Source organism: Peromyscus californicus, unplaced genomic scaffold (genome assembly GCF_007827085.1).
Source record: "Peromyscus californicus insignis strain IS unplaced genomic scaffold, ASM782708v3 Scaffold_4__1_contigs__length_199733344, whole genome shotgun sequence".
Lineage (NCBI taxonomy): Eukaryota > Metazoa > Chordata > Mammalia > Rodentia > Cricetidae > Peromyscus > Peromyscus californicus.
Window position 1 is genome coordinate 145,165,296 of NW_026294562.1, and position 12,655 is coordinate 145,177,950.

General features: G+C 41.5%; 1 protein-coding gene and 1 pseudogene across 2 annotated transcripts in view; one reads left to right on the forward strand and one right to left on the reverse strand.

The window, feature by feature from the left end:
* Gabrg3 (gamma-aminobutyric acid type A receptor subunit gamma3) overlaps nucleotides 1-12,655 on the forward strand; it is a 608,211-nt gene that overhangs the window by 448,077 nt on the left and 147,479 nt on the right. The gene's annotated exons all lie outside the window — the stretch shown is intronic.
* Nucleotides 696-12,655, reverse strand: part of LOC128094642 (carbonic anhydrase-related protein-like) — a 90,866-nt pseudogene continuing 78,906 nt past the window's right edge.

A 12,655-nucleotide genomic window follows, 5' to 3' on the forward strand; every position in this document is an offset into this window, starting at 1 on the left:
GAGCAGCGTCTTCAGCCTCATTGAAGAAGCAATAGGGAAGCATCCCTTGATGATGTCCTCAGAGACCCACAGCAAAGTTCTGACCCATGAATCTGTAGAATAATACATTTATATTGTTGAATTAGGGTTTTAAACTATCTGTTGCAATCTGTAGGTGGAAGCTGGATGATGTTGGTTTTATAAAAATCTATTTTGTGAGTTTATGCTTTTACTCGTATTGTTATTTCTCATAGTTAATGTGGTTACTATAAGGATGGATTTAAACTGGCATTTTTGTATTTGTTTTACAGTTTTCACGTCTTTTATGTTCTTCTACTTCTTAGCTGAATTAGTTGCTTTTCTCATTGCTGTGGGGGAAAAATACCCAGCAAAAGCAATGTAAAGAAGCCAAGGTTTGTTCTTCTCACAGATTTAGAGTACATCCACTACGGTGGGGAAGTTATGGCAGCAGGAAGCAGAGACAGATGAATACTGTGCTCAGCTTGTTTCTCCTGTTCTTCAGTCTGGGACACCAGTTCATGGAGTGGTGTTACCCAGACTTAGAGCCAGTCTTCCCACCTCGGTTAACCCAGTCTAGAAACTCCCTTATATACAAACCCCGTGATTTGTTTCCTAAGGAAGTACTGTCAAGTTCACAGTATCAACCATCACCTCTACCAATGTCTTCTGCTGAGATGATGTGTATTTTGAATGGACCACACAAAACTTCCTTATTGTGTCTTTCACTTCATTTAAAATAATTACAATTTTTACCTAAAATAGTCTTATTCAAATCAATCTAATTTCAACCTTGATTCTGTCATATGTATACACACACTGAGTTACTTTACAATGTATAGCTATTTCCAACAGTTCATTAGCAGTAGCTGTGTTGTCAAGTGTCATTGATGTTCATCAAAGCTGGAGTAGAGACAATGAAGGCTTTAATTATGAAATAAAACTGCCACCCAACATTTCTCCCTGTTTGTCCAAGGGTACCGTGTTCAGATAGGCTTGTTTTGTTCTCTCTACAGCTGAAAGGTAGCCAGAATGACCGTCACCCAGTTGCTGGGTGGGTCCAAAGTTACCTCCCTATATCCTATGTCAGTCTTCTACAAGTCCTCTGCCATTAATATATGTCCTCAGCCTTTGAAATTCCCTCTGTAGCTGGGATATGGTTAAAGAGTACCAGTAACACCTTTGCTGCAAGGTGGGACAATAAGAGAGCTTTTGTAGACCCAGTAATCTCTCAGTAGAGAGTCTGGTAATAATGTATCAGGATTAGAGCAGGCTTTGCTTTGGACTTTCCCTTACACCAATTGTCAAGGAGTCTATCAGTTATAGCCCCCAAACCAACATGTTCCTTTCCTATCTGAACAAACAAAGCTGTGATGGTGGTGCTGTGCAGCTGCTCAGAAGACCCCCTTGATGTTGCAGACTGGAGTTGCAGTGACCATATGGAGCTCTGCGAGGAAAGCTTTGAAATAAATTAGCCCTGTGATCGAAACCATGCTGAGTCTCTCTTCCCTTATGAAATATTAGTGCGTAATGTTCCAATCCATGCAATGGTCCTCCTGACAGCTGATTTTGACTTCAGATAGCCTAAATGATGTGCCCGGCACTGGTGACTTCATTGTCCCTGCAGGCCATGTAATTTGGACCGCAGTGGTGCCCTCAGTGAAGCTGGGGACTGACTGTACCTCTCCTCTCTGTGCTGTCCAGTTATGGCCTGCAGCTCTGTGGGACCCCTCTTGGCATGGAGCATAGAGGTACACTGAGGTGGAGGCTCATGGCAGCAGGAGGAGCTGGTGGGTCCTGGGCAGCTCCTATCAGTCCTCACTTTAATATTCTAATGTTTTTCATCTTTAAAGCAAGACTTCTGTATATATACCTTTATTACTGGTCTTTCTGTCTGTTAGCGTAACACAATATGTGTTAGACATTTTATTTTTAACTTCTATGGAAGTAGAAGCTTTTACGACGGTTCGTGTTGTCTTTTATATTTGCACATGTGGCTGCTCTCGGGGGTCTCTCTGTGGCTTCTGGTCATTTTCTGTCCGTGACTTCAGCCTAGATCCTGGCGTTCCAGTAGGGCAGGCATGTAATGAGAAAACCTTTCCCTTTCTAAAAATTGTAGGACATCTTAATTTCTCCTTGATTTTTTTAAGGAATAAGCTTAATGAGTGAGGAAGGTCTGGTTCCGTTTATTTTTTTCTCAGTCTTATCAAGGCACCATAGCCTGTGTAACCTCAAGGTCTTCCAGCTCCATTATTGCCAAGTCAGCTTTTCTCTTCGGCTGTTCCGTGGGGCAGGAGGCTTTTCCCTCTCTTTGCTTTGAGAATCCTTCCCTTTGTCTCTGCCCTGTGTCAGATGAATCTGATATACAGAACTCCTGTGTGGAGCCCCAGCTCCTTGGCCATGCTAATTGTCTTTCTAACCATTTTAGAAGTGTCTGAGGATGTCATATACTCCAGCTTTCCCCCACTCCCTTCCTCCTCCCCTGGAGAACTTCATGCACATGCTGACAAACACCACAGTATGTATGTTTTGCTCATTTTCCTTTTCTTCCTTTGTTCATCAGGATTATGAATAATTCACCTTAACTGTCAACATGCCTGCTATTGACTGAACAGCTCACATCTGCTCTGCAGCACCTATTGTGTACATGTTCATTCGTGTGTTAACTTTGCAATCCAAGAATGTCTATTTGGTTCTTGTACATGATTTTCATCTCTTCATAGTCATCTTCCATTTGATAAGCGATGGAGGCATTTAGATATTGGTAAGATTATAAAATTTAGTTCAAAAGGCAAAGGGATTTCAATATATAATATGATTTTAGAAAAGAAGATGCCCAATATTCAAATGACAGTGTGTTCACCATACTCATTAGAGAATCATGAATTGAAGCAACATTAAGATACCAACACCTATTCACTAGCATTCCCTTTAGAAGAACACCTAGCAGGCCCCAATGCTGTAGCCACCTTCCACGTGTCTGTCAGTGTGCACCAGGAAAAACAGCCACCAGCCCAGCCATCAGAATTCATCCTTCCAAATAATTAAACATGTTCGCATATAAGCTCCTGACTGTTACACGGAGACTTAGAATTTATGATTGTCAAGTTTGAAAGCAACTCACTCATATCCTCAGAAGTGGTTAAGTAATGAAAATCTGCTGAACACTCACATGTGATATGTGATTGTTGTTGACATCTTGATTGGATTTAGATTTCCCTAAGAAGTGGGCAAGCGCCCTTTGTGAGTGGGTCCATGAGGATGTTTTCAGACAGGATCACAGAGGTGAGAAGACTCATCCTGAATGTGACTATTCCATCCTGTGGCCTGGAGGCCTAGACATAATAAAAGCGAAAAGAGGAGAAAGCTAGCCAAGGTATCCCAGTTTTCTCTGCTTCTTAGTCTGACGTGATGAGAGCTGTTATCCTTTGCTCTCCTGGCCATGATAGACTGAACTCTCTGTAACCATGACCCCAAGTCCATCTTTCTCCCATAAATTATTATGAATATGTTGTTAATCCCACTGAACAAGAGTAAAGACCATTACCCAAATTCTTTGGTCAAATTAAACATCCTTTATTTTCTGTCAGACAGGGCTATCTCCCTTAAGTGAAGTTTGAAAATATAGCATTGTGCATAGGAAAGAGTAGGGCTTATTAGCTCCCAAAACTGTAAGATTAGGGGATTTTCAGGGGTTGGGGGATTTCCAGAGGAATTTTGATTATGTCAGAACTTGTCTGAACATTTCAAAATTATTTGGCAGACATCTTATCAGGGTACATTCAAGTAGTGAGTCAAACTCCGTAGAGAGAGAACATGTCAAATTCCAGAAACAGGTTAAAGCGTGGTCAAGCTTTGCAACCAACAGAAATGAACTGATTCTGACCTTATAACAAAATGGCTTCCTTCCTAAAGATGGAGTCTTGCTGGTCTATCAATGTGACAAGTAACTAATTTCAGCATATAATGAGTTACTACTCAGAAGACTAGTGAAACTCTTGTTTTGTTCACCAAAACACTCAAATGTTAGAGTAAAAGAGGTCAGATCCAAAGGTTATCTTTTGTGGGATTAAATCTGTATTATCAAAGGTCACAATTGCATGAGGAAAAAGCAAGAGGACAGACTGAGATTGGGTAGTGCTGGGCATTGTGAGCAGACAGGAAGCTAACAAGTTTAACATGCATTGTAATTCTGGTGGTAGACACAGAACTGTATTTGTCAAACTCCACAGAACTGTACATTAAAAGGTGTGTTTTCATGGTGTGTGCATTAAAACTCAGCCTGATATGGTCGCAAAGACGGAGCCCTGACAAATGAGCCTGCCCTGCCAGTGAAGCATGCAGCTCACAGAACAGGAGAGCAGCAAAGTGCTCCCCAAAGTATCAGTGGTCTGACATGCTCCCGTGGAGCCCAAGATACAGCTATAAAACTCTTGATTTAACTATTGTGTTTACTTCTATACCATCTACAAATCCAATCTATAGTCATGAAATGGTATCTATGAATTTCATAGCTCATTAATACATTACAAACCTGCAGTTTCTCCACGCTTTTTCATATGTTGTACCCAAGTGGCTCCAAGCAATCTCCAGCTCCAGCAGGTTCTATCCTACACAGATCCCTGTTACATCCTTCCTTTCGTCTTTCATGTACCACAAGCTGTTCCTTGCCAATTTCCCCCTGGTTATCAGTTGCCTTCCTCCAACATTTGTTTCTGCCTCTGCTTAGCTATGTTTCCTCTCAGCTCATTCCTGTATTTTCTGAAACCTCATACTTCAGCTGGCAGTGACTGACACATAGCTAATGGGAGTAGACGATTTTTTTTTTCATTTTCAGGTGTTTGCTTTTAGCGTTTGCAATATCACACTTAATCCTCACCTCAACATTAACCAGGTTTCTTTTCCTGAAACTTTACTATCTATATATTGGTACATTTCACTACTCTAGTGAAATACTCAAGTCCAGTTACTTTCTAAAGAAAAATAGTCTTATTTAGTTCCTATTTTAGAGGTTCAAGTGTGTAGCAGTAACTTCTGCTTGGCACTAATGCTTAAGGAGGATGACATGGCATTGGTGGGAGTTCCTCCAAGAGGACTGTCGCCTGGCTGGACAGGAGGCCAGTGACTTAGGAGCCAGTCGGGGGTTCGTTATCTCTGTCTCTCTCTCCCCACCCCCCCCCCCCTCTCTCTGAAGATTGACACAGGGTTTTTCTATGGAGCCCAGGCTTATCAGGAACTTGCTGAGTAGCCCAGGCTTATGTCAAGCTCATTATCTTTCTGTCTAAGCATCCTCAGCAGTGGTGGACTTACAAGGCACTACCACTACACCCAGCACAATTGGTCTCTTTTAATAACTCTCTCCTGGGAATGAGCATCAGTCCCATAAGAACTGCTTCCTCCTTCCCACTGGGCTCCAGCATCTCTAAATCCAGACACATCTTAACATCACTGGTTTGAAGACCAAGCCTCTATGCACGAACCGTTGGAGGCAAACCATATGGAAATCATAACAGTCTATATAATCAATACCATTTTTCAGTACAGACCCAGATCACCATCTCTCTATTGTATGTAAGCATAAGTCAAAGCCACTGAAGGGAAGGCGTGGATTGATCTTTATAGGGATAGCAGTTTCTGGAAGGCAAGGCCTTACATAGTGTCTCATTTTTAACATGGAATTTTAAAAACAAAACCCCACTGATAAGCAATTCACAAAGCATGTAGATTGCCACTGACACAGTTTACCAGCTTTAAGTTCAGCATATTCACAGGACTGTGAAATCATCACTGTTCCCAGCTTTAGACAGTTCTCCTTGAGAATTTCCCATAGCTATACAATGCACTATGATCATTGTCACTCCACTGCCATCCTATCTCCTTCCTGTTCCTCCTGATCCCTCCTAGTTGTCCCAGCTAGTTCCCCTCTTACATTCATGTCTTATTTTTTTGTGGGTATTGACTCAGCAGTTGTGTGCTCATGATTCTAGTGGTGTGATTAGTCCAAAAATAAAGCATCTTGCAGCACTCTTCACCATTCTCGATTGGATGATCTTTCTGTCCTCTTTTCCACAACAAGGTGATATAGATGTCTTTTTAATGCTGAGCACTTGTTTTATGCTCAGTACTTGGACCAGCTGAGAGTCTGTCCCACAACCATTCCAGTCCAGTGCTAACATAAGCTTTTCTGACCAAGGCTGAAAGCAGTACTAGTCTGTGGGTATAAACATGAACATTAATAAGGCAGTTTGAGCCAGGTGTGGTGGCACACGCCTTTAGTCCCAGCACTCGGGAGGCAGAGGCAGACAGATCTCTGTGAGTTCGAGGGCAGCCTGGTCTGTAGTGCCAGTTCCAGGAAAGCCAGGCCTGTTCCATAGGGAAACCCTGTCTCACAGGTATGCTCATGGGCACATCCATGCCACAATACATGTGTGTGGAGGACAGAGGATAACTTGCTTGTGGGAGTTGGTTCTTTCCTTCCATCATGTGGATCTCAGAGATCAAGCTCAGGTCACCAGGCTTGGCAACAGGTACATTTACCCACCAAGCTATCTCACCTGCCCTCGGAGCCTACTTTTTCCATTGGTTGTTTGCTTGATGATTCTTGTTCTTCATAAGTTGTAGATATCAAGACTTTGTCAGCTGTAGCACTGGTGAAGGTTTCTGTTGTTCTGTGAGCCGCCTCTCTACTCTGTTGAGCAGCTCCTTTCCAAAATAAAAGTTCCTTTATGAGTATGAATTTTTGAAATGTACAATGTGTGTTTTAAGCTGTCATCTTTGGTAGCTAGAGATACAGAAACAGACAAGATTTTAAAGCCCTTCTTAAAAAAAAGTGACTTTCATCTTTCTCATATGTCATGTAACAGTTCTAATGTAAAAAAACATATATGGGTACCTATAAAATGTGTATTTTTTTCTGTGTGTGTGCATCTATGTGCAAACAGTGGCACATGAAGAAAATACTTATATGTACCTATCTTGTTTTGAAAAAAGAAGTTGTGCTACATCATGAGCACTGATTTCCCACCAAGATAATATTAAATCTCCATAAAACAAATCCTTAGAGCTCCTACAGGTTCTGCTAATATGTGAGAAGAGGTAAGTCTGTGTGCAGACAAGCCTGTCTGGCTTCCTGACAGCAAGGCAGGGGTTTGCTTGCCCCAGCAGCTGAGCCTTCCTACCATTAGAACTATAGTCTCTGAGTCTGGCTTCCCTGTGAAAAGCTGACCCTTTCCTCCCACTGGCAAACCTACATGCAAATGCTAAAACAAGCGTGCAGCCATTGTTTAGATAAGAGCACAGTGAAGTTAGTAAGTGTGCTTTCCACTGAACACTTCTACTGAGTCCATGTCCTAACTGAGAAGACCTTGTAAATAAGATGGAGATGACTGAGTTAAAAACATAAATAAATGGGCATTAGTTCTGCACTGAAACCCAAGAAAGAGTTCTGCTTCTACAGATGGACAAGTGTGCCTTTTGCCAGGCTCAGCCAATGGTTTCCATTGTCTGTGGTTCATCAATATTCAAGCATCATCCTTAATTCCATAGCAACAGCTTCTTTGTAATTCCTTCACTTTCCCCAGATTCCCATAGTAACCTTTGTTCCAATCACAGTTCATTTTCAATTAATATGTTGGAAGACATGTTCTTAAACTTTGACATTTCTAGAAACCTATGATTTGGAATTATTTTTTGGGAGAGAGGATTTATGAACTTGACCTTAGAACCCTTCTGGTGGAAGGCAAGGGCTTGATTTTAGATCCTACTTAAAAGTGATATCCCGAATTTATTAGGTGAGTGGTTGACTCTGAGAATTGGGTTCATTTTCTTAAAATGCCCTCAATTTTCAAGACCCTTAAAGTCATTTCTTCTGTGATGTCAGTGGGTCCATATCTTCACACAGACAGGAAAGGTCAGGATGAAATCAGATGCTGTGTGCCCTGTTGTACTGGCTGTTCCTTGGGTGCTCAGCCTGGTCACACCAGCAGACTTGGATGGTTTCCCGGCAAATGAGAAGCAGGAGCCACAGATTTCCATAGAGGTAACTAAAACTATTGTCTACTGCATGTTATCTCTGTTTTTATTCAACATTTCTAAGCCACATATGAAATTTCAATCTTTTATCACAATCTTATTAAAGTGTTTTTCAAAGTTAAAAGCTAATCCCTCTGGTAATATTTCTTCTTCTGTATAAAAAGTGTCTATAAGAAGTCTGGAGTTTTGCTCTCTACAGCTGATACTTAATAGTCTTTTAAAAAAATGAACTGAAAAGTCCTCAACAGTCACTGTGGTATCTTAAGAATATCCATCCATTGTGGTTTCCTTTTCTGTATCACCAAGTAGTAAAATAACCTGGTGAGAACAATTTAAAAGAGAAAGGGCTTATTTCAGCTCACAGCTCTAGAGCAGTCTCTCATAGGAAGTTGGGAAGTCAGGGTGAGACACTCGGAACAGCTGGGCATGTTGCATCCACAGTTAAGAAGCAAAGTGCTTAGCTGGTGCTTAGCTGGCTTTCCCACAGTTCTGGGTCCCCTGTCCAGGAAGCTGCCCTGCCTACAGTTAACCAACCAAGACAGTTCCTCCCAGGCATTTCTAGAGGCCCATCACCCAGCTGATTCTAGATTCTGTCAACTTGATAATGAACACTAGCCATGGCACTTTCCACAACCTTCTACCTTTATTTACATTAGAATTACGAGTTTGCCTAGGGATTTTACAACCTAAGCTTTTTTTTTTTTTTTTCTTTTTCAAGACAGGGTTTCTCCATGTAGTTTGGGTGCCTGTCCTGGATCTTGCTCTGTAGACCAGGCTGGCCTCGAACTCACAGAGATTCACCTGCCTCCACCTCCCAAGTGCTGGGATTAAAGACATGTGCCACCGCCGCCCGGCACAACCTAAGCTTTGTAAGTACCTTTCAGACATTTGTACTGATTTGGCCATGTTTTTTGTGTTTTGTTGTTGTTGTTATTGTTTTTCCAAAGCACTTTGTAATTATGAAGGAAATGGTTAATTTCTCAACTTTAAAATATGTTTACAAAAGTTAAAATGATCCTCTCCCTGCCTGTCAGTGAGGGCACTATTATTTAATGTTTTCTTTTTATAATAACAACTGGTTTGTTCCTTTCCCTTTATTACTTAACCATTCATGCTTGGTTACTTTTTTAAATATTATTTTAGAAAACACTTAATGTATTTTTCTAGAATTAAACTACAAAGAAGAGGCAGATTTTTGAATTTTAAATAATTCATAGCTGCCAGACTGTTCTTAATTATTAAGAACTAAGTGGGATGCATGCATTTTGTACTCTTTCCAAAAATTATACAGTAAGTATTCAAGTGTCCCAAAGCTGTACTGGACTGCGACGAGATCTGTTACCTCCCAAAGGTCTTCTCAGAACTACTGCATTGTCTCCAGTGGAGGGCCTCTGTGTTTCCAGAAAAAGTGTGTGCTGTAGGACTGCCCAACTCAGCCAAAGAACTGATACCCAAGAACAAGATCCTGTGTTTCCTTTCCCCTTTCTCTTCATAGGTTCGTTTTTGGATTAAGTATCTTGTCCAAAAGGAAATCATTCTCTCCTTGGTGTGCAGCTTTTCACAAAAGGCTGTTACTGATTTTATTACTGAACTGGGCTCTTAGCCCAAACCTAACAGGTTGCACAGCTTTCTTTCCTTGGGAACTCCAGCCGCATAATGCTTCCTCACTTTCCCTGATGTGCACATACTTGACCCTTAGATAACACCTTCCTTAGCATGAGCTTATCCAAAGGGATCAGTGGTGGGAAAAGTGGTGGATGGGAAGATAAAGATTTTCAAATGCACAATAAAGAGTTGTGTTTTTTATTTGAAAGCATCTAAAATATTGGCTCCTCTGTCAATTGGTCACTGATGAATCACTGATCTTTTCCTGCACAGAGAGAATTCAAGAGAGATGGGTGATGTCTCGCTGTAACTGAACAATGTTGCCGACACTGAAGCACCTGAGTCATAACTAACCTGGCACTCTCACATTCCTTCTGGATTCTTGGGGAGTCACTGGTTTTTCTTCTGAGTTCCAAAGTTATCCTGTTATCCTACTCGTTTTATGTCCAGCCTCTTTCTTGTCTCCTCTTTGCCTCTATCAGAGGCTTTTTCTAGAGCATTCTTACCCACCCTCTTTTATAAAACAATACATTTTTATGAGTTCTTTGAGAATTGCATACAATGTATTCTGATCATATTTACCCACAACCCCTAATTCCTCTGAGATCTACCCTACCTCTCCACCTCTCCCAACTCTTAAAGAACCCCTCCCAAATAAGCCACTGAATTCAGTTTGTGTTGCTCATATATTCATGTGTATGGAGCCATCTAAAGGGATAGTCAACCTACTTGGCACCACACTTTTAAAGAAAACAGACTCAGGGCTGGGCGGCAGTGGCACACGCCTTTAATCCCAGTACTCGGGAGGCAGAGCCAGGCAGACCTCTGTGAGTTTGAGGCCAGCCTGATCTACAGAGTGAGATCCAGGACAGGCACCAAAACTAAACAGAGAAACCCTGTCTCACCAAAAAACCAAAAAACCAAAAAACAAACAGAAAGAAAGAAAGAAAGAAAGAAAGAAAGAAAGAAAGAAAGAAAGAAAGAAAGAAAAAAAGAAAGAAAGAAAGAAAGAAAGAAAGGAAGAAAGGAAGAAAGAAAGAAAACAGACTCTACTCAATAAATCATTAACTGTCCACAGTTCCTCAATTGGGGTGCAGATATGTGGGGCCTCTGACCGCCTTAATGCTAGAATGTTGACTAGCTTGATCTTGTACAGATCTTGTGCAACAACCACAGTTCCGGTTCAGTTGTTTGTCTTTTCACATCAAGAAAACACTGTTTTGTTCTGGTCCTCCCTGACCTCTGCCCATTATAGTATTTCTTAACCCTCTTCCACCTCGGCCCCTGGACTTTGGAAAGAGGTGTGATATAGATGCCCCATTTTTGCCTGAGCCCTCTGTTGACCTGTATTCTCTACATTTTGATCAGTTATGAGTTTTTAACTGCACAAATAAACTTCTCTGATGAGGACTGAGCATTGTACTCATCTATGACAATAGAGATGCAAATCTAGAGAATAGTTTGTGATAGTATGTCCATTTAGCAAAGTAATAATAGCAATAGGTTCTTTCACCTCTGGCCTGTGAGCTCCCCAACCATGGGTTCTTGGCTAGATTTGTAATATGTGGCATGCATTGTCTGCTGTGGAGGAGGCTTTCAATCCAATTAGGAAGTAGTTGTTTAACCCCTTAACAGTCATCCATTACTGCACCACAGCATATCCTGGCACACACCAATCATTATTGTAATTCACAGGTTTTACAGCCGGATAAGGTTGTTGATGACTTTTCTCTCAAGCAACTCTCATGCCATTTTCCAGTACTATGAACTCTAGCCAGCAGGGAGGAAGCTTCTTGATCAGTAACAACTTGATTTCTTCATACCCCGTAGCCAAAGTGTGTGTTATCTCCAGCAACAGGGTCTTACCATTGAGTTGTGGTGGGCAACAAAGAGCAAACAGTTCTGGAGACTGCCCAACAAAACAGTCACTTGTTTTGTTTGGGCAGTCTCCAGAAAACCCCTGACTAACAAGCAAGGGGTAGTATCACACACTTGGCACCGTACTTTTTTTTTTTTAAAGAAATTTTTTATACAATATATTCTGATCATGCTTTCCCATCTGCCAGCTCCTCCAAGATCTTCCCCATCTCCCCACCCACCCAACTCCATGCCCCTTCTTTCTCTCTCTCTCTCTCTCTTTAGAAATCAAATAAACAGAAAAAAAATGAGAATAAAAATTTTTTAAAACCCACTAAATCAGAAATTATAATATATAAGCAAAACACCAATAAGACAAAAAAAATGCCCAAACAGAGCAATATGAGACAAAAAGTCTGCAAAAATACTTTGAGTTCATTTTGTCTTAGCTGCTGGGCATGGCCCCTGTCCTTAAGTGTGGTTATTATACCCAGCCAGACTTCACTGGAGAGAACTATTTTTTCCCTTGCAATTTGGATGTAAATTGCAGATAGCTTCTTGGGATTGGGACCCTTGAACACTGTCTAGCTTTAACTTTTGCAGGCCCTGTGTACTACCAGTCCTTGAGTTCATATGTGCATCAGTCCTGTTATGTATGGAAGGCACTGTTTCCTTCGAGTTATCCTTCCCATCTGGGTCCTAGAATCTTTCAGCCTCCTCTTCTACCTAGTCCCCAGAGCCCCAAGAAAAGGAATTTGAAGAAGAGTCCGATTTGGAACTGAGAGTTCCAAAGTCTTTCACTCCCTGGATACTATCCAGTTATAGTTCTCTGTGTTAGTTCCCACATACTGAAAGAGGAAGCTTCCCTGACAATGTCTGAGTGAGACACTGACTTATGGGTATAGCAGAATATCATTAGGAGTCATTTTATTGTTGTGTTCCTTTACAGAACAATAGTATTTGGCTTTCCCCTAGGCCCATAGCCTATCCAGTCTCAGTTTCTTGGCCACCTGAGCAGTGTCAGGCATTTCCACCCCATGGAGTGGGCATTAAATCCAAGTGGGAGTGGTTGGTTACTCCCCTGTTGTTTGTGCCACTACTGCAGCAGCATATCTTGCAGGCAGGTCATTGTTGTAGATTGTAGGGTTTATACCTAGGTTGATGG